The following is a 21690-nucleotide window of genomic DNA, read 5'->3' as shown; positions in this document are numbered from 1 at the left end:
ATGGGGCCCAACCACATCCTTCACTGAGGGAAGGCTTAGATCTCGCAGGAGACGGCTCCTTATAGAAACTTCAGGTGTAATTTTCTGGGATGTTGCTTGCTAACTGGAAGGATTCTCAGAGCTATTTGGCTGACTGATATCCTCTTCTTGTTGAAACTAGAAGGGAATCTTCCCTCCGCAGTTTGGTTCAGAGCAAAATAAAATATGCTCCTGTGGTCACAGTCATACTCTACAAACTCCCCTGAGACTCTTTGATCATCCTAATGGTCTTGCTGCAGAATAACTGGTGTGAAAGCCGCAGGTGCAACGAGGCCGGCAGTGCAGTGGGAAGCTGGGTCCCAGGAGAAACCAGCAGCCTTTGAAATAGGCCGTAGGGTCCTCTGCTGACCCAGCCCACATCTTCAATGAGGTAAGGCCAGGGAGTGCCAGGATCCCACAGTACTTTTCCTTGTAGTCTCAAGCTATGGGAAATTTCCAAATTACAGAAATACATAGTTCAAAGGCCACACATGGTGCTGCATGCCTATAATAACAGTTGATACAGAGGCAGAAAAGGATCAAGGACTGAGGTCCCAGAAAGGCAAAAGTGTGAGATCCTATATGAACAGCAGATGTTCAAGGCCCCGAGTTCAATCCCCAGTACATACACAAAAGGCAGGAACTGCTCCAATTCTTAAAGTGTGTCTCCTCCCTCTGTAGCCACCCTTCCACTCACCCTCCCTGTTTTTCAGAAAATGACCTTGGAAATCTGGGAAGATGACTGACACATTTTCCCACTCATTCAGGTGAGCCCTGAGGTTTACCTCTGGACAACAATGAACAGAGGATTATTGGCCACGACCATCAGCCTTCCCATCTATAAAGGCCCTATTCCAGCGATTCTCCCCCAGGACCCTAATAGAATCACATGGGGAGTATTTTTAAAGGAAAAAACCACCAACACCTAGGTCCTCCCCTAGGGAGGCCAGTTCCATCCATCTGGGATGACTTTCAGCCTGCAGCTATCTGTTGTCAAAGCTCCCCAGGGGGTCCTAGCAGGCAGCCAGGGTGGGCAATTGGGTCAGATGCCACGTCCTCTAGATCATCTTCTCCGAGGATAGATGAGGACTGCTCTGAGTTTATACCTGACAACGGTGATCTCATTCATTACTTTCTTGATAAAAGCTCAGAGCTTAACCTGAAATTCAGAATCTGAAAGTAATTAGAGGTCAGCTTCAATAAAAACCCCACCCCATCCCCAGAACAAACCCATCTATGTGTTCACCTGGAATGAATATCTGGTGAATGTGTATGATGGGCCAGAGAGTGTGCTGAGAACTGGGACATAAAGATGTGTCTCCGTTGACTTTGTGCTCCTTTCTGGCCCTTCAGATTGGGAAGCCTGGCTTTCCAAGAGAAAGACTTTTGAAAAGTCTCCCTCTCAGGCTGGGATGTAGCTCAGTGGCAAAGCACTTGCCTAGCAAGCGCAACGTCCTGGGTTCGATCCCCAGTACCAAAAAAAGAAAAGACAAAAAAAGAAAAGTCTCCCTCTCTCCTGACCCCTTGTTATATTTGTCATATACCATATATAACATATACATATATGATCACACACCCAGATACCTTCATCTATAAATCTTACGGTTCCTGTGCATCAATAGCTAATCCTCCCACATATTCTAAGCTCCCGTGTTGTGTGCTGAGACAATAAGAACGCCTTCACAGTCTGAACACACCTCTTGCACTCACTCCTATTTTGTGACTTCTCAAGTTTCTATTATATTGGCCTAAGGACCTAACTACTGTTAAATATTCAAGAAGCCCAAATAAAGGAACCTCTGTACTCTCTTGACTCTGCCCTTTCAAGTGCTTCATTTTTTACCACCAAGCTGTCAGAAAAGAAAAGAAAAACAATCATAAGACTCCACAGCAAGATTTCATAATTTTTTTGTGTGTACCTGAATCCTTGAGGCAAAGGGAGGAGAATCCTATCATTATAAATACCTTCCTATGGGAGCCCTTAAGGCCCAATGATCCAGAACCAGGAGTGACCCTAATTAATTATCAAGCTTTCTACCATCATGCTACCTGCCTCCTGCCTGCTTCCACCATAACTCCCAATTTCAATTACTTGTGCCTCTGTCTTTTCCGTTAGACTAAAGCTGCTCCATAAGCTGTGATCCGTTTATTTCTATACTTCTACCCTGAAACCCAATAATAGTTTCCATAGGCTGAGTACTTACTATGTGAACTGACACCGATCTAGGGCCTCCTGTTTATTCTCTTCAGTTCTATGAGTCAGATATTTCTATTACCCATTGTATAAATGAGGAAAGCAGAGAATACGACGTGAGCCACTTGCTCCCATTTCCACACGCCCATCTGATTTCAAATCCAAGCCATCAGGTTGCAGGTCCTACTCTTTTGGCTACACAATACTGGGACTGAGACAAATAAAGACAGTTGTTTCCAAGACTGTGCTGCAGTAGAAGGCATCTGAAGCACTAACAAACTATGTGAACTTGGAAAAATTAACAAACCTCTCTTAACCTCAGTTTCCAATTCTAGGAAATGAGACTAACAGCAATACTCGGCTCCTTAGGGGTTAGTGTAATGATTAAATTGGATAGTTCATGCAAAGTACTTAGCACAGTGCCAGGCATTTAGTAAATACTTGATGAAAGCTGCCACTGTTGATGCAATTTGGGTTTTTATCATTAGAAACATGTCTGTTCTCCCCAGTCTGCATGGCCATTACATACCCTTTTAAGAGCAGTCGGCAGCAGCTACTAACTTTGTAAAAATAACTATTTAGATAAAATTCACATACCATGCTATGCGCTCATTTAGTTTATAGCTCAATAAATTTTAGTATATTCACAGAATTGTATGGCCATCACTATAATCAATCTGAGAGCCAATTTGGAATTCAGAAACCAATTTGGAACCAAACTTAAGAGTCAATTCTGGGAGATTTTTCATCACTCCTAAAAGAAACCCAGCATTTATTAGCTATTATGCTCATTTGCCCTCAGCTCTCTCCTCCTAGTCCTTGAAAACTACTAATCTATTTTCTATATATTCTACACATTTCATGTAATGGAATCACATCTTTATATGTGGTCTTTGCAGCTGATTTCTTTTACTTAACATGTTTTCAAAGTTCATCTTCAATATGTATCAATTTTTCATTCCTCTTTACTACCAAATAACATTCCACTGAATGGATAGACTTCATTATATTTACCCATTCATTGGTTATGAATATTTGGGTTACTCTGCTTTTTGGCTATTAATTGATATTGCTCCTATGAGTATCTGTGTATAAGTTTTTGAGCAATACAAGTTTGATTTTTGTATTCTCTTGTGTATATACACAAAAGTAGAATGACTGAGCTATATAGTAACTCTGTTTAACCTTTAAGAAACTGCTAACCTTAAGGCTGTGAAGTGGCTCAGTGGTAGAGTACTTGCCTAGCGTGCATGAAGCCCTGGGTTCGATTCCCTAGTACCACAAAAACAGAAAAAGCTGGAAGTGGCGCTGTGGTTCAAGTGGTAGCTTGCTAACCTTCAGCAAATGAAGCTCAGGGACAGTGCTCAGGCCCTGAGTTCTAGCTCCAAGACTAGCCAAAAAGAAAGAAAGAAAGGAATTTCGAATCTTTTCCAAACCAAATAGCTGCTAATCCTTCACCTTCTTCCAAAGGAACTAGAACAAGTTAGCTCAGCTTCACTAAGCTTGGTTTCTTCATCTACAAAATAAACATCTATGCCCCAAAGGAGATTTTGTACAAATCATATCATCACTGCCCAACATCAAGCTGCATAAGAAGGGGCAGGTGCTGTATGTCCCTACGGAGAGTCTCTGTCCTTCCTGCCTCTCCAGTTTGGGTTAGGGGGAAGGAAAGAGTTGTACCATAGAAATCTTGAGTCAAGTACCAGGTTAGGTAGAAAAAACCACCATGTTTCAAATCATGCAATCTTCCCAGATCTTGTAACTGGTCTTTAAAAGAAAGAAAGAAAAACATCAGCTACCCTCATCTCCAGTGTGTAGATATTCTATCTGCTTCTATAAGCTGGACTCTTGCCCAGAAGCTACAAGTAAACAAGAAATCAATAATCCAAGTTTTATATGCTAATGTAATTTGGTGAAAAATGTACTACAATGGGTTCTGTTAAAACAACATTCTCTCAAGTGCCAGGGATTCTGACAGACCTCATCTCTAGGAGGGTCTGAAAAAACAAAACTCAGCAAAATCCTTGCCCTGGTGAGCCCAAGCAAAGTGGGGGCGTGGGAGCCCCAGTCCCAACGTGCCTGAGGCCCTCATTATCATTTCTGTTTCTGGCAGAAGCAACTGTCAGTCCATCAGGCCCAAATAACAATAACATAACTCTTCCAAAAAGAAAGTGTTGGGTTCTTGGGGGAGTTGTTATTTAGGGTAAAAAAAAAAATCCCTTGGGCAGATGCACTTCATTGCAGACGTTGGTTTCAGAGTTACTTTACAAAACCTGGACCGGGGGTGGGGAGACAAGGAGAGCCAGAGAAAGTCATGCATGCAATAGTTCACAGTAGAAGGAAGATTTTTGCTTGGGGGACATGGGCATGGCATTTGAAGAGATCTCCCCTAGAAGGACTTAAATCTCTAGCTGCAAACACAGTAATAGGCTTGACTTGATGACTGGAAAAAATGGCATTCCCTCTTAACAGCCAGCTCCACATTAGGTGGAGGAAATAAAGGGAAAGAAGCCTTGGGCCCAGGCCTCCCTTGCGTGGGCTCTAGCTTCTAACTCCCTCCACAGTCAGGCTAATTAGGGGAAAGGAAAATGATTCTGTTCACTTTCTAGAGACATTAATCAAACCTATCAAAGACACACAAGAAAGAGAGAAAGGAGGGAGAAAATGGAAAAAATAGGACAGAAAGAAGAGAGGGAATGAGTAAAGGAAGGTGGGAAGGAAGTCAGGGAAGGAGAGAAGGCAAAGAGGGGAGAGAAGAAGGAAAGAAGGAGGGAGGGAGAGAGGAAGGGAGGAAGAAAGGAAGGAAGAAAGGAAGGAAGGAAAGAAGGGAGGAAGGAAGGAAGGAAGGAAGGAAGGAAGGAAGGAAGGAAGGAAGGAAGGAAGGAAGGAAGGAAGGAAATTTGTTAGGCATTGCAGTGAAATATTTAAAGGAAAACAGAATTTGCTTACTATTAGCAGTAGGAAGGCTAATAGGAAACTTTTAAGTAACTGAAAGTCAATTGAGATGTTGTTTCTTTAGAAAGTACATACACATAAACTAGAAATTACAACCTACCCAGTTGTCTAGTACTCTGGTGTTACTGAGCAAAACTACATACCAGATGAATATAGTGGCCACTGGAAGCTGGGTGTTTACTTGTTTTCAGGCTCATTTTAAGAAAGCAAGTGTGGCATGCAGTCCTTCAGTTACTGAAGTACTATACTACAACGACCTTATTACAAGAGGCCTGGACTCCAGCCAACACTACCAGTAAGGGTGGGTATGATATTAAAACAGGGAATAAGTACAGCATGTGGCCTTCTTGGGGAAAACTAAAGTATGAAGAGAGAGATGAATTTTTTTTCTTAGAAGATTTGATCTTTGGAGCAAAAAGTACAACCAAATTCTGTCTCTAGATCTAAAATGTCCCTCACAGCCTGCAGCTTTGTTAGTCTGTTACATTCCCCAGTCTCACACATTCATCCTGTGTTCTCTACCCAAGGCCATTTCCTGAAGCTTAAGTTCCCAGCTCCCTGGAGCCAGTAAGAGTCCCATATGTTCACACAACTGTCTATAGCCACCTTCTTATGAAAGTGCCCATTTACCTTCATTTTCTACCCTAGACTACAAGTTCCTAGAAAGAAAAGGCTTATCTAGCTTGTGGAGTAATCTTAGGGCCAACACAATAGGTGACCCATACAGGAATTCAATAACTGTCTAACCAATGAAGCCTCTAGCTGAGTGGGGGGAAAAATGGAGCCCATGCTCCAGAGTGGACCAAATCCTAGAACACATCAGTCAAGGTCAACAAAGTCAAGTACTGGGAAAGAAAAGGACACCAGAGGGCCAGTCCTAGAGAGAAACATCTGAAGGAAAAGACTTGGTCCCCTGCCAATAAAACTCCATAGGAGCTTCGTTTTCAGAATCCAATTTTAAAAACCCTTTGCAAAGTCAAAGCCCTTTATGACAGTAAAGTATTGTTTTTAAATGGCAGGCATAGATCCTGAATACAGATGGATAGAAAAACAGAGGATATGTGTTCAAATCCTCACTTTACTACCAGCTAGCAAAAAGGTAAATCAAATCCTCCACATCTCAGGTTTCTTACCTGTAAACCAGTGATGATAATAGCTGCTATTGCAGAGTTCTTACTAGCTTTAAGTCATGGAAGGCATGTATTTGGCACTCTAGTAAGTAGTATTTCTTAGTGATAGATGTGCATGTGACAATGTTGCAGCAACATTTAGACTTGTGATTCCTAAATATTTACAACATTCATTGCTATTGCATCAAGTGATATGAAGACAAGTTATATGTCCTGCCTGCAGGGATAGATTAGCGTGTATTACATTCAACAGACTCGAAAGCACAGAGAGGGTAAGACACTTGCCTGAAGGCCCTCCGTGTCAGAAGTGAGAAAGAAATACAGATCTGAACACTCCCTAAGGCTTTCCTTTCCCATGGCTCCCATTTTGTAGGTAGGAAAATAAGCATTTCTCATTGGCTGCACCCCTTCTGTGGAAAGTATGAGAAGAAAATATGACTGCAGCTCTCATCAGATAGCAACTAGGGTTTGGTTTGGTTTTGTTTTTTAGTGCATTGAGGGTTGTTACAGCATTTCTCATTGGCTGCACCCCTTCTGTGGAAAGTATGAGAAGAAAATATGACTGCAGCTCTCATCAGATAGTAACTAGGGTTTGGTTTGGTTTTGTTTTTTAGTGCATTGAGGGTGGTTACAGAGAGAAAACTGAGACCAAGGTAAGTTCAAATACGATTTATTTGACAGGTTGTCCCGTGGGTCATGAGAACTATGGAGCTGTTTTTCAGTTGTGGGAGAAGATGCAAATGGGCTTCCATTTTTTTCCCTACACCTCCATGACACTTCTTTCCAGGAAAAAAAAAAAAGATCACTTCTTGAAGAGCTAACAATGCTCGACAAGAAATGTACTCATTGCCTTATTCATGTAACTGTAACCCCTCTGTACAGCATCTTTACAATAACATAAAACATTAAAAAATCACTCTTTAACAACCCTCAACTTCAACCTGCCTTCCACCCAAATGACCAGATCCTGATCATCCTCTGAGTAGAAGGAAGGGTGCTCATATTTGGAACTGTAAGCAACAACTAGGAAGCAAGCACCACTGAGAGGGGTCTTAAGTAAATGTCCCTAACCTCCACTCCTCTTAATAAAAACCTAACAGGGTTGGAGGTGTGGTTCAGGTAGTAGAGCACCAGCCAATGAATGAAAGCCAGAGTCAATCACCCAGTTGGAGTCCTAGTCCCAGATAATACAAATAAATAAATAAAATATATCAAACATCTACTTGCTGTCAGGCACCCACTAGATAGTGTTTAATGCATCACTTTCACTGCACAGCAGAAACAAAGGAGGCTGGTTTTGATTTTTAAGTAAGGAAGCAATTATACCCCAGATTTGAAATGGTCACCTGGAGAGACAATAGTAGAAATTTGCTTACACAAATTGTCTGTACTTTAAGGTGACTAATGGCTGGGCATAGAGCTTGGTAGAAACAGAGGACACAGTATATTTTAAGGATGACCTGGAAGGAATGGAGGAGGATATGACGTATTCCTGAGGTAAGAAGAAAGGGCTAGGCTTTAGGAAAGTCAGGTGTCAGGGAAACTGAATACAGGCCCAGCCAAGGTAGAGTGGGAGGGAAGGTCTTCTTGCTAGGTCAAAGGGCAAGGAGGGACATTCAGACCTACCACCAATAAAATGTGAATAAGGTAGAGACTGACTAGAAGCAGAGAGTCTCTACTTCAGTCCCAGCTCTATGATATGCTTGCTGTTTGACCTTAGTTGGACAAGTCCATGAATCTCCCTGAGTTTCACATTTTCTTACCTGCAAAAGGGCAATATGTGTTACACAGCAAGAATAGATTAATGTCATTGAAAGTGGCTCAAAAACCTGCACAGAACCTTAGGAGAGTGGCCTGTGGCAAAGCTTTCCCACCGTTCTCAAGCCTTCTCCATTTTGTTTGGGGTCCACCCTACCAAGGAAGCAGGAGCTTAATTTGGGCTTTGTTGGCACCTGTGTGCTTTGAATCCTTTCACACTAGACCTGACCTCATTTATTTTCTTTCCTAGATAATGGAGACACTGGGTAGAAGAGATTGGCACCCTCATTCATGTTTGTGAGTGTGTGCCAGTCCTGAGGCTTGAACTCAAGGCCTAGGCACTGTCCCTGAGCTTTTGCACTCTTACCAGTTGAGCCACAGCTCCACTTCCAGTTCTTTGGGCATCTAATCGGAGATAATAGTCTCACAGACCCTTCTGCCCCAGCTGGCAATCCTCAGATCTCAGCCTCTTGAGCAGCCAGGATTATAGGCATGAGCCACAGGTGTCTGGTCAAGAGCAGCTCTCTCACTACACAACTAATTGTCAAGTGACCCTCACTCAAGCCCCGGTTTTGTGAAATCACTGTCTCCTCATTGAGCTTTCTCGTCTTTAAATGAGGGGGTTGCACTGGATTATCTGTAAGGTCCTTTTAGGCTCTAACACTCTATAATCTCTTGAAAGACCCCTCTGGAGGCCAGGGGGCAGTTCAGTATTCTAGTACTTTTCCTTGCCCAATTACATGCATTTATCCAATATTTTTTGTCAGGTATGTGCTTCTATTCTAGGTATTCTGAGCCAATTCTGCAAATCAGACTTCTTGGAAGACTCAAATGTTTTAACAATCTTCAAACATATGACATCAAGCATGCCATTTTCCCTTCATCTACCAACTTTGTACTTTTATCAAAAAAAAAAGGAGAGGTACTGAGTCCATCTGGCATGATTTGCTTTGAATAAAAGCCCATCTGCTTATTATTTCTAATTTCATTGTCCTTTAGAATGTTTACAGAAGCTTCTTTCAATATTTATTACTCTGTGTTTCTAATTACAGACCTAGACCCTCCACACAGACTCGGTTGGGTACCAGGCTAGGGTGTAGGTGTCTTTCTCCTTTTTATCTCCACAATTCTTTCCTCTGGAGGCTCAGTGTGGCCCTCAGCCATCGTTACAGAGCCCTGATATAATGCTGCCGAGGTAGATTCTGACAATCAGTTCCTTTATCCTGAGTCTCCCTGGGGACTTGTGAAGCAGCCTCTGATGAATTTTTGCCTGCCTCCTTACCATTATTGTCATAGGAAGGATGGAGATAATTACCTGATTTATTATCCCAAGGCTAGCTTCATCCTGGGGCCCTGAGATCACTAGGAACAGAAGGCACATCTCTGTCTTCAGACGTCCTGAAGACACCAGTAAAAGATTCACATTTCGCAAATGATGATGTGTGCCTGAGAGGCGAGGGGTGGGAGGCTTTCTGCAACTGAAACATTTCCAACTTGCTCCTTCTGAAAATACCCCCAAAATCCAAAATGTCAGGGCATTGTGTCCCCAGAGAAGTTCTCCCACTTGTGATCAGTTCCACCATGATGCTTTAATTCTTCTCCTAGCCACCGAGTCCTTCTCCATAATCAACCATGTCCTATTCCTCACTCTCTGTAGCTGCTTGATGCACTTCCCATCTGTTCCAAGCTCCTGATCCCATTTGGTTTTCTAATATCACCTCATTCCACACTGTATCTCTTCCTGCAGTACCCTCAACTCCTTCTCTTCTCCTCACCCCATCCACTTTACACATGAATCCAACTAAAATATGCCTTGAGTTCACCCCCTGCCCCCGCCCGCCGCCACAACTTAGCAATACTCTGCGAGTACCTTGGCCTGCAAGATCTTTGGCTTGACTCACAGGAAGGTCCAGCATCAACCCCACAGCCATCTGTAGACCCTACCCCTGCCCCTTCATCATCCTTCCTGATATACAAGAGGCTCTGCACTCTCCATTTTCTCCCACAAGACTTCCAAGGTTTGAAAGGTTTGGAAAAGGAAGACAGAATTTAAGCTGAATTTTTAGTACCGAGACTTGATTTTGGCAGGGAGAGTGAATTAACAAATTTTAAACTAGTTTTTACAGGGAATATAATAATCCACTTGATTCTGAATTTCTGGATTCTGGAAAAGCATTTCTATTGTGTAATCCACATAAGCCCTGTTATTTCCCAGGGATTCAGTCAGAAGCTTTAATGAGAGAGAGCAAGAACAAGTAGAGCAGACAGTACATGAGAGACTGTGGGTGGAGCTTATGAATGGCTTTGGAATCAATTAGAACCAGGTTCAAATCCTAGCTAAATTACACTTTAGTAATGCTATGACTCTGATATATTACTTAATATTTGTGAGACTGCTCCCTTGTCAGTAAAACAGAGGAAATCTTTACCTTGCAGTATAGGTGTGAGAATTAAAGCTAAAACAGAGTTCCAGCATAGACAGCCTTGTCAGCCTCTCAGGCATGGCTGTATCTCTTCTCTGTGACCTCCAGCTCCAGCAGGTTCCACCGCACTTCAGATTTCTCACCAAATTGATACACTTTCTTCTGATTGACAGAATCATTCTGTCTGTTCCCTGTTGCCCTGTTCTAATTCTTAATTGGGACTAGAGGGTACAATGGAAGTCTGAAGTCAGACCAGTGGAAACACTGATGTGCAGACCATAGCTTTAAAGATTCACCTCCTCAACATTTCCCCCTGGTGGCAGCTTAACTTCCCCTTGCACTTGGGGTACCATGAGATGGAGGGCCTTAGTTCCTCTCAAAGGGCAATGTTTCTAGTGACTAGGTCCCAGAGAAGCGGGCAGCACTGACTCTGGACAGTGACAGCCCATGATAAATGGGAATGAATGATGGCTGAGGCAGGTTAGTCTTGGCTTGGGCCCTGAAGTCAGATTGCTTTCAATTGCCTTGCCCTTAACATTTAGCTCAATGCGCTTGACCTTATTGCTTAACTTTTCCATTCCTTCTTGTCCTCATTTATAAAATAAAGACAAAAACAATACATGTATGATGGAGCTGTTGTAAATATTAAGTGAGTGAATGCACAGAGCACTTAGAACACTACGTGGCACATAGTGACAAATATTGTCACCACTATTAGGTACACAAGCACGGGTGCTCATGCACACACACACACACACACACACGAATCCAAAGCAAGCAATACTAATTCCTTAGAGTTTCATCAGCAATAATAGAGAACAGAGTAAGGAGGAGAAATAGAAGTGACATGGGGAAGATGCAAGGATGTTATGCTGTGCCGTGTCCTTTACACTTTACCCAGGAATGAAGGAAGAAACCCAATGGTGGTACACAGAGGAATAACATTGTAACATTTGGTTTGAGTGGAAATAGGAAGGATTTCCAGTGAGTGAAAGAATGGAGACCATTTACTGGTCAACCTGGATTTGTAATAATTCAGGTGAGAGATGATATGAACCTGAACTAAGGAACTATTAATTTTACTGAAAGAAACAAAGACATAGGATAACCATTTAGGATGTTATTTCATCAAAGTATGGGGACTAGTTAGGGAACAGAGAGAAGAGGCAAAGATGTGGAATTCCTGGATCTACAATGTCCAAGGAAAGTAAAGCTTTAATTTATTCACACAACCTGAAATATACTTGGTTCTCTATACCTTTGTCCTTTGCAGTATTGCAGTGTTCTTTTTAAGGCAGTGCTAAATTCATACCAATTGGATAACAAAGAAGATGTTTATTTCTAGGGACCTTAAAGTACACAAATTTCCATGTACCCGCAGATCTTGTTATCAACTAACGTGTCTACTATGCAGTTCAAGCTCCTGGAAATGACAAGCAATACTCTGAAGAAGACCAGATGGAACAGATAAGGAAAATACATAGAAATAAAAACTCAGGTAGAGGACAACTTGGATCAGAACACTGGCAAAGTGAATTTTTTAATATTTTTTATTGTAAAGGTACTGTACAGAGGGGTTACAGTTACATGAGTAAGGTAATGAGTACATTTCCTATTGAGCATTGTTACCTCCTCCTTTGTTTTTCTCCTACTTTCCTTTCCCTCCCCACCTCCCCAACTCCTCCCTCCCCATCCCCCAAGTTGTAAAGTTCCTTTTCAACATAGTGTCTTGCATGTCTCATTGCTACAGTGGGTCAACCAGTATCCTTATTTCAGCATTTCATTATTTCCCTTCCCCTCCCCATATTAGAAAAATATATATACAAGATGCAGGGCACCAGAACCAAATACAGTGAAAACAGGGGTTATGTCATGGGACACGAGCATACAAAAGAAATTTTAAAAAAATCACATAGTACAGTAAAAACAACAGCAACAAAGAAAAACCTCTTGTGTCCATATCTTGGGGTTCATTTTGCTTCACATCATCTTATATGGTCATATGTACATAGTTTTTGACCTTTTCTGCTTGTCTGGTAAGATTATCCTAGACATATACTAGTTATATAGTTACTAGTTATACTAGCAAATAGAGGAAACCATGGACCTATGTTTCTTTGGGTCTGGCTTATTTAAAGGAAAAGTGAATTTGAGTCAAACAATTGCAAAGGGAAAATGGGCTGGAGGGCCTAGAAGTATTTCTGCTTTCAAGTACCACTATCCGAACAGGAAAGAACAAGTTGATCCCATTTGAATTGCAATTTTCACTTACCAATAGTTCAGCATCAAGTCGTTTCCTTTCTGGATCACTCTGCAGCCTTCAAGGATCCTTTTGTCAGGATCCATAAACTGGAACCAGCAAAGTCCATGATGAAAACTGAAGATGAGAGAATGGAAACGAATTCTGACGTGAGGAAGGTAATGTCAGGCCTAGGAATGTGGCCTACATAAGGGAGTTGTTGGAAGCTCTGGGACAGAATCAAGATGAGATGAAAGCAAACGTAGAGAAAAATGTGGACTCTCCATACAGAGCACTTTAACTTGGCTGAGATCCATTTGGGTAACTAAAATATGATTGCTACTCTAATTAGACCTTTTTAAAATTATTTTGTATCACAGTTAAGTAGTTGCATAAAAAGGGTTTCAGTTCAACATGTCAGTTTATGAGGACAATGCATCTTAGATCACTGTCATCCCTTCCAACATTTTCCCCCCTCCCATCTATCCCAACCCCAACTTACCTGGTTGCCACTCAAGTTACCTAGTACCATTGTCACAATGGGTTCATTGAGTATTACGACTGTATTCACCCACCACTCCTCTCTCCATTTGTCTGCCTCCCTTCCCTTGAACCAGATTCCTGGTATTTGTTTTCTTACTGTCGGTTAAGTGTTCAAAAGAATTACACTATGGGAAGCAACTCCTGTGTAGGCCATGCTTTAGTCCCTTTGATTGTGTATGTATGTGTATAACCCTGTGTTCCTAATTGGACCTTTTGTTGTTCTCGCCATTGTCATATCTTTGAACTGTTTCTTCTAAACCCCTGGTGATACTACTTGCTGAGGGCTTTTAGCTCTCTGACTCTCTGATTTTTCAACAAGAAGAGAACACAAGGTTTGGAAAATAGTTGGCATTTGTCACTGGGATTGCTGCTGTTTTCACAAATTGGGTAAAGTGAGGTACTGGCATGTAGTTCCACCCGGGACAGTGGTGCCAAACATGGAGAAGACACTGGACAATCCGGAACAAGGACTGAGCAAGAAGATGCATCCTACCCCCAAAGCCCCTGGTGTTCCTACTGGGAAACATGGCATCTCCTCCTTTTTTGCTTCCCTATCTTTGTCTCCTAAAAATTTTCTTCTTCTATTTATCACCAGGCATCTTGCCAGCTGCCTGATTAGCAGGTTAAATGGTCACTCAACTGTCATCAAACGACTCCTTTTCAGGAGGAACTGGAAGAAAGCCAATGTCCATTATTGACCTAGTTCTGTAGCACTCATTATTTCCACGGTGCTTGGCAATGTTTTCTATTAGTTGATTCTCATGTCAACATATAAGTTGAGTTCGTTTTGTTATTAGTAACAAAACCAAGTGAAGAGACTCAAGTCTAGAAGATTTTGCAACTTAGTTCAAGTCTCTTATATTTAATTCATACAGTCAGATATGGGGAAGCTATTTTCAAAGTCACAATAATTCAAATCTCTGGTAAATTCACTTAGTAGGGTACAACTTGTGACTGAATTTTAATATAAAACATTCCTTGCTTTTTGGAATTTAAATACTTTGGTGGCCTACTTATGAAAAGTGAATGTCTTTCTTCACTGATTTTCATTATATTATCGAAGATATCTTCTTATTTTCAAAGTTTTCTTCCAGAACTGAATGTTTTATTGCAATTTCTATCTATCAGCCATGTTTTTATTACTTTTAAGTAGTTATTCAAAGGGGTTTCAATTCAACATATCAAGTTATGAGTATATGGGTCTTGATCATGCCACCATTTCCATCCTTCTCCCCTCCATCTGTCCCAACCCCACCAAGCTCCCTCATTCCACTTTCACATGTTATGACTGTGTTTCCCTAACTTTCCTCTCTCCATTTGTCTGTCCACTCCCCTGCAGCCTGCCCACTATGATAAAACATGTTTCAGTTTTCTGATATTTATTGTTAAATGGTTAGTTGTTCAAAGGAGTCTTTCCTGTGCATACCACATTTTAGTCATTTATACATATATAAATAGAGAGAGAGAGAGATGTCCTTGTGTGTGTGTGTGTGTGTGTGTGTGTGTGTGTGTGTGTGTGTTTGTGTGTGTGTGTGTGTATGCAGATAGGATAAACAGACAGACAGAAAGATGGGTAGATAAGATAGATAGATAGATGGATAGATAGATAGATAGATAATGATTAGATATGCAGATGTCTTTATGGGCCACTTTTGATGGTTATTACATTTTGTTATTTGTATTAGTTGAACTTCTTTGAAGAACATCATATCTTTCTAATAGATTGAGAGGATTTCTGGGAGACAAACTATCTTGCTTTTTATGCCTCCTAGCATTATGACCATGCCTGGCCTACTGTAATTAGAAAATATTTGCTGATCAATTGAGTACCTACCTATTAGGAATTGTAATCTTCATCTAGAAGCTAAGTTTTTTCAAAAACATCACAAATCCTTATTGTACTTTGCAGTGTCTGGCCCAATTTCATATTGTACCAACTGAAAGGAACTTTCCTTTCACCAACATTCATCACTAAGCCATGAATTGTATTTTATTTTTTGGTAGTACTGAAGTACTAGCTAGGGGGGCCTCTTACCACTTAAGCCACATCTCCATTCTTTTTCAAGATGTGGTCTTGCTTTAATGTCCAGGGTAGCGTGGACTGGGATCAATCCTCCCACCGTGGGTATGGAAGATAGATTGCAGAAGAGTCACAGGGTTTCACTCCTCCTACATCCTTGACCTTTACAGAGTAACTTTTCTTCTTCCATCAATTGTGGCCCTATCTTCTCATTCCCTTAAATGCAGTCTGGTAACTCACTTTGACCAATAAATTATGTCAGATATAACCATGTGCCAGCCCCAAGAGTAGACCTCAGTGGAATTCAGGGAGTTTTTCCCCATTCTCATGGAAACTTGTCCAGGCATAGAACAGACAAAACTAGTCCAGTTACCCTGCTCAGCGATGAGATTCACACTGATTTCCCTCACAAGTTGTCCAGGAGCACTCATCTGCCAGTCATGTGAATAAGCATTCTAGACTAGCCTCCTCTGATTGACCTGCTAGCTAACTACAGATCTATCAACAGTACAAGCCAAGATCAAAAGAGGCTGCCTCAGGTGAGAAGAACCACCCAGTTACTCACAATCTCATGGTTAATGTTTTAAGGCACTGGATTTAGGAGAAAATTGTTGCACAGCATTACTTTGACAATATTAGCCTTTAAAGGGATATCTTTAAGCATGTTCAAACTTAATACAAAATTATGTTCATTTTAAACTCCTTAGGTAATGGCAAACTCTGTTATTTGTTTTCTTTCATACATTTATCCAGAATCAAAGAATAAGCTAAAACACATAATAAATTGTTCAGGCAATTGACATCTTTGCAAGTATAAAATCTTTTAACATAACTATTTCGATGATAATCTTTCAGTCCTCCTAAAGTCTACTTTTTATGCATCTATCATACATACATATATGGGTATGTTTATATATAAATATGTATCATAAAATGTAATATTCTAATTCCATCCTGCACTTTTCCTTTAGGAAAATTATTGATAAAAGTGGTATCCTAAAGTATTATAGAATGTTGCTCTCAAGGAATACTGAAGTATTATTGGACAATTATCTCTACATTGGATGGTTCCAAGTCATTGTGCTTTCTGCACTCATATCTATGCATACACCATGGTATATGGAGCTTGTCTTACTCATTAAGATGCCAACATCCACTTCTTGCTTGACTCTGAAGACATTTTTATCCCTATCACTATGCTATGTTTATCAAGCTATATAACCACATAAGCCTATTTGTAATTTTTTTAAAGTCCCCGAAACTAAGGAAATTCAGAGTGACACCAACAGCAGAAACTTTTTTCCCTAAAGCCACACATACATAAAGAGGTAGGGCAAATTCATTTCCTCCTTCTAATGATAAATTATCAACTAAGATGGATAGTAACTCCAAGAGCATGAGCTTTATATTAAGAATAACAAGACATCGGAATAGTACAATTATAAAAGAAATGAACATATTAACAATGGTAAATAATATAGGGTCAATGAACCAGAAAGAAAATGTGTGAACATATGTGATTATATATATGTGTATATGTATGTGTATATTTATAATCTCTCTATAAAGAACTGTATAGTTTATATGTAAATATAGAGATAATGTAACTATATAGTTACAGTTATAAATTACATGCATATATGTCTATATATTGAATATATTATTTGTTTATGAGAGATGGAGAATAAATATAGACAATCACATTACTGGGATCTGTACTACTAGAATATAAAAAAATAGGGAAGTGAAGATATTGAGTAAAATAATAAGCAAAACTTTCCAAGAATTAAAAATGTGAACTCTTAGGTAATTTACAAGTAAATTAGGTTAGATAAAATACATTCATTATGGTAAAACTGTGATTCATAAAATCAAAGAGAAAAATCCAAAAAGCTCCCAAAGAAGAAAATTAGGAAAGAACCAACAGAGAATAAAACTGAAATTAGCATCCAACTTCTCAATAGTCATATTGGATGCAAGAATTCAGTAGAAGACAACATTCTGAGAATTGCTGAAAAAGAAATGCAAACTTCAAATTTAATAGCTAACTAAACTGACATTTAAAGGGAAAAGTAAAAATTAAGGAACTCACAGACATAAAAGGCTTCAGAACATTGACTCTATCACAGAAAACATTTCTTTAACTCCAGATGAAGAGATCCTAGTACAAATGAATGCCATGAATATGTTAAGACTGATTAAAGTCTTTGGTAGGTATTAGAGCAAGTTAGGAAGAGGATGATGACAAAAATTATGGTGTAGAGGAAACAACCTCAATGGTAATAATAAATTTATGTAACAGTAATAATGTGTAAATCTATTGAATTCACAGGACTAAAGAAGAGATTCTCAAATTGGATGAGAACATAATCATCATGGAATATTTATAAAAGCTATGTGTTTTCAGAAGAAGAAAGGATTTTGAAATAGATACCATAACTATAAGCCCAAGAAACTGAGATAGCAATGCAATAGAAATCAAAGAACATAACACAAAGACCCAGAAAGATATTACACATAAGCAATTGAGGCAGTTGTCCAAAAGATATAACAATATTATTAACAAAAGTAATTGGTAGCATTTATTGAGGACAAGGACCATTCCAAATCTAATCTAAGATATTTACAGATATCAACTACATTAATCTTGATCCCAGGTCATTGATTGAGCTAACTTTTGTTGTTATTACCATTGTAGATAGGAGGCAATAAAGGTGCAAATATCTATCATAGCCATAAACAAGGCAATGCAACTAAAGGAACAAACAAATAAATCAGCAATTGTACTTACAATATTACACTCTCTTGACTCACGCATTTTTTTAAAACTATTCTTCTTGGAAATCTACAATGACACTCCGAAGAGGAGGGAGTTCTCACATATGAAACAATATTAGGTAATAAATGAAGAAAACAGTGAAAGAAGGAAATTATCATCCACAACTAACAATGTCATTCTTGGATATAATATACAATAATTGGTCAAAAGATTATTGAGAAATGGGGCTGGGAAGGTGGCTCAGTGGTAGAGTGCTTGCCTTGCATGCCTGAGGCCCTGGGTTCGATTCCTCAGCACCACATAAGCAAAAAGAAAAAAAAAGATTATTGAGAAACTAATTGTTTACAGTCTTAGTAATGTCCCACAGATTCAATTTTATGTGATAACAGCTCATTGATTTCAAGATCTGATACACACAACCTTAACTAAGTTACTCATGAAAAGACAAACATTCCACATGCTTCTGAGATCCAAGTGGAAGAACATAACTGTGACAATAATCACAAAGAATCAATCAGCAAAACCCAGATTGTAGAAATATTAACCTATCTGGCCTAGACTCAAATACTGGTTCACAAAAACCACATACCAAACGTGATAGTTCATTGGTCCCTGGATCAAAATTCAAAATAGAATAGATTTTTAATGAGTAGAAGAAGATAGCTTTGATTACTTTAGTAGATATTACAAATTTGAAAAGGCTCAATGTTCTTTATAACCCAAAAAAGTCACAAAACTAGAAATAGAATAGTAGTTCCTGAAATCAATAAAGGAAATCTTCCAAAAGAAACATTGTCTTAATATATCTTTAATATATCCTCATTAATACCAAAATAAGCCAAAGCATTTCTGCAACTGTTTTCCACAGTCCTTAATGTCTCAGGCAATGCCCTGAGAGATGAAAGGGGCAAGAAAAGAGCAAAAGTGACATCGTTTACAAATAACAAAGAGTGCACGCTATATTTATAGAGAAAACTTAAAACCTATTCAATCATACAAGGGACAATTAATGGAAAAAAGCCTAATGTTTGTGGATGAGATGATCAAACACTGCATCTATGTAAATTCTCCTCCAAATTAATTTATAAATTTGATGGAGTTATAAGCAAAATTTGTCAGGATTTTTTAACATCTCACCAATCATAATCTCGCTGATTCTAAAATAAAGAATGAATGTCCGCAAATATAGAAATTTTGAGAAAGGAGCAGAAGCAGTCAATAGAGTACTTGTTTTCAAGAGTTCTTTGTAACAAATTGCCACAGACAAAGTGGTCTAAAACAACAGACTTTTATTCTCTCACAGTTTTGGGGGCTTGGCATCCAAACTCAAGTGTCAGCAGGACCCCTTCCGTCTGGAAATTCTAAGGGAGAAATTATTCCTTGCCTCATCCAGCTTCTCTGAGCTGCTAGCATTCCTTGGCTACCTCTCTCCAGTATCAAGCAGCCTCTGTCTGCATATCATCTTCTTTTCTGTATCTCTACCTCTGTGTCTTCTGTTCTTCTGTCTCTTATAAGGACACTTGTCATTGGATTTAAGGCTCAGTTAATCCAGGATAATTTCATTTCAGGATCCTTAATTTAAGTACATCTGTAGCAATGTAATTTTTCTAAGTAAGAACACATTCACAGGTGCCCAGCCACTTAACCCACTACATTCAGTCTACCAGATATGAAAGAATACAATAACATCATGGTATGGTCTGTGGATGGCACAGCAGTATACTGAGAGAACGGGGAGACAAAGTAGAATCCAGAAAGAGTTCCAGTTTGAAAATAGGGTATATGAAATGCCTGATATAACTAAGTAGTAGAGGATCTATTTAGGAAACAGACCTTTTGTACACCAGTCCTGAGACTTGAACTCAGGGCCTGGGCACTGATACTGAGGGTTTATTTTGCTCAAAGCTAGCATGCTACCACTTGAGCCACAGCTTCAGTTCCAGCATTTTCTGATAGTTACTTGGTGATAAGAGTTTCTTGAGTTTTTCCTGCCACTGCTGGCTTCCAACTGCAATTTTCAGACCTTAGCCTTCTGAGTGGCTAGGATTACAGGTGTGAGCTACCAGCACTAGGATAGGACACAGATGTTTTTTTTAAACCCATATTGTTTAAAACTATATAGATCATTTCAATTTGGGCACTATTTATTATCTTATACAAAGGCAAAATCAAGTATATTTAAAAGTCTAAAGATCAGAGAGCGAGAGAGAGAGAGCCTAGAACAATATAGGAGAGTATCTTATAGAGAAAGAATTGTTAAATGAAACCCCATAAGCACAAACTATAAGAAAAAAATGGCAACTTTGATTACATAAAAATTAAGGATTCCATCTTCTTTAAAGAATTCCAAATAATTTATGTCCAGCAGGTAAAATTTAATCCCTCTTCTACAGTGTATACTGAATTTAGTGACTCATGTTCAAATGAGTAAAAAGAAAAATAAATTAACTTTACAACAGAGAGGCCTAGTAGATTCCATCTTAATCAAGTGTTCCACACCACCAGTGATCAGTTCTTTTTATTTCAGGCACGCTTTGATGTAGTATAGTGAGAAGGAAGGGTGCTTTACTATTGTGGTCTTTTTCAAAAAAAATTCATACGCCCAGTGTGATCATAAGAAAACATCAGACAAACTCACACTGAGGGACAGTCTACAAAATGCTTGAGGTCGTAAAAATAAAGGAAATATGGAGAAGCTGTCACATATCAAAGGGGACAAAAGAGATACAGCATCTGCCTGTAATATAACATCCTGAGTTAGATACTAGAACAATACAAGGAAATCCATGGAAACGTGGTGGAATCTGAGTCTATCATTTCATCAATACTGTTACATCAACGCCGATGTCTTAGTTTTGACAAATATATCAAGTTATGTAGGATACTATTCAATTAGGGCAAGCTTGGTAAAGGTGCTGTAAGAACTCTGTAGAATCTTCACAACTTTTCTGTAAATCTAACACTATTTTGAAATCAAACATTTGTCACATATAAAAGAATCTCTCTTCAACAGAAGATGCCAGCAGAAACTTGCATCAACTAATGCTGACAAAAATGGAAGTCTAACATATTCAAAGACCTCTGATAAATTAATGAGAAAGACAAGAAACCCAGCTGGGAGACGGACAAGGCTGTGAGGATCATAAATACACAAGGAGATGCTCCAGTCACAAATAACCAAGAACTGTGTTACATAAAATCAAAGACATGCATCCGCTTGAGAAAAAAATGGTATATTCCACAGGATATATTCGACAGGAGAAGTAAATACAACAATTCTGCAGACCATGTGAGTTGGAGCCAGGGTTTCCCCATGCTCTGTACTCGCATTGTAAGGCTAACTAACACCTCACAAACACTCACTCAGGACCACAGATTAGCACAGGAAAGAATGGTCCTCCCAAAGCCCTGTTCATGATTGCAGAGCTGTAAGCCAACAAGATGTCTAACTGAGGTTATAAGCAGAGCATGCTTGATGCACACTCTGGAACAAGATTCCACAGAATTAACCTAAGACAAAGCCACCAAAATGCATGAATCCCAGGACGCCATGCCAAGTGAAAATAGTGTAAAGAGAAAGTAAATATGTGAGGCGAGTCTTATACCACTTGAGTGGTACTTAGAGACTTAT

The sequence above is a fragment of the Dipodomys ordii genome, unplaced genomic scaffold (assembly GCF_000151885.1).
Source record: "Dipodomys ordii isolate 6190 unplaced genomic scaffold, Dord_2.0 Scaffold27, whole genome shotgun sequence".
In the NCBI taxonomy this organism is placed as follows: Eukaryota; Metazoa; Chordata; class Mammalia; order Rodentia; family Heteromyidae; genus Dipodomys; species Dipodomys ordii.
Note: the sequence above shows the minus strand (reverse complement) of the source record.